Genomic DNA, 1570 nt, shown 5'->3' with positions numbered 1-1570 from the left:
TTTCGTCGTCCCTTTGTTCCTCATGCTGACACGTGGCGTCGGAATAGAGCGGCACAACCGGGAGTTCTGCAATCTCGTGCTGACACGTGGCGTCGGAATAGAGCGGGCATAACCGCACAGTTCTGCGAGGGAGCAGCGTCGTGTATTCATGGATATTCATGAAGGCAGTTCTGCGGTTAAATTCGTGCAATTCTCTTCCGTTATTTAGAAAACATCTGCACAACATCATTTCTTCTAGGTCAGATCATCGTCTCTCTTTTCATCCACTTTCAGCGTGTATGCATATTCTGAAAAAATAACACAAGAAAAATACTGTATGAGAACTTACATATAAGCATTCGATCCATCAGCAGCCTTCATCTAATTGATTCTCTTCAGAGAAACAGAGGGCATGGAAATTTCACATTGAAATAATATTAAAGGCAAGGAGATAAGCTTGATTGTTTACCTGGAGCAATGCAACCATAGGAACCTGCAATGGAAGACATACATTCCAAAGCCCCAGAATCCTGCAAAAACTTTGCAAGGCCGAAATCGGCTACATGGGCCTCAAAATTGGAATCCAAGAGAATGTTGTTGGACTTTACATCATGGTGTATTATAATCGGGCTGCAATCATGGTGTAAATAGCAGAGCCCTTTAGCTCCCTCAACAACAATCTTGTATCTGGTAGCCCATTGTAAATGCCCACCTTTCTTCCCATGCAGTAACTCTCCTAGGCTTCCGTTTGGCATGTACTCGTAAACAAGCAGATTGATTTCTTGATTTGAGCAAAACCCCAACAATCTCACTATATGGCGATGTCGAATCTTGCCCAAAGTCTGAATCTCTACAGCAAAACCATGGTCGTGAGAAGACCCTCTTCCAATCCCAGGCAACCTCTTCATTGCAAATTCCTCACCGCTCCGCATCGAACCCTTGTACACAACCCCTGCTCCTCCCTTTCCAATAATATTTTCCTCTTTCAAACACTCCAAGACATCTTCACAGGTGAAGTCCAGCCTCTGGAATGCTGTTAGCTTCCAGGATCTTGAAGCATTGATTTTCTTCAAAGCCCTGGCTTTGATGATGGCAACAGAGGCAAAAACCAGTGAGCATAATAGCAAACCTATGACCAGAACTAGCTTTACAGTGGAAGAAATCAAAGAACCCTTAACATGAGCATGCGGCGAATTGGGCTGAACTGTGCAAGGTCCCAGATACAGCCCACACAATCCAGGGTTCCCAACGAAGGAAGTTGCATTGAAGAAAGTGAACTGGCCACCATTTGGTACAACAGCAGACAGATTATTGTAGGAGAAATCCACAGAAGTCAAGCTCTGCATCTGCAGCATGCAGCCATATAGCAGAACCTTGTGGAAACAAACTGGATTCCAATAAATATGTAGCTTCACCCAACCAACTTTATGTATACATACACAGACAGCTAGAACAGGTATAAACCAATAGTCACACCTTCCTAGCAATCCTCAGGCATGTTAGATCATGGAACAAATGATGATGGTTGTTAGTTGCAGGAAATGCAAATATGGTCCTTTATCGTTGCCAGCCTTTGGTGACCATAAACCAG

General features: G+C 43.9%; 1 pseudogene; it reads right to left on the bottom strand.

The window, feature by feature from the left end:
* Positions 1-234: 234 nt before the first annotated feature.
* Positions 235-1334, bottom strand: LOC149265829 (leucine-rich repeat receptor-like serine/threonine-protein kinase BAM1 pseudogene; annotated as a pseudogene).
* Positions 1335-1570: the final 236 nt, after the last annotated feature.

This window comes from Pinus tabuliformis, chromosome 6 (genome assembly GCF_031772625.1).
Source record: "Pinus tabuliformis cultivar Carrire ecotype Pingquan chromosome 6, CPIR1, whole genome shotgun sequence".
In the NCBI taxonomy this organism is placed as follows: Eukaryota; Viridiplantae; Streptophyta; class Pinopsida; order Pinales; family Pinaceae; genus Pinus; species Pinus tabuliformis.
The sequence above is the reverse complement of the archived record's forward strand: the minus strand, read 5'-3'. Positions and strand labels throughout refer to the sequence as shown.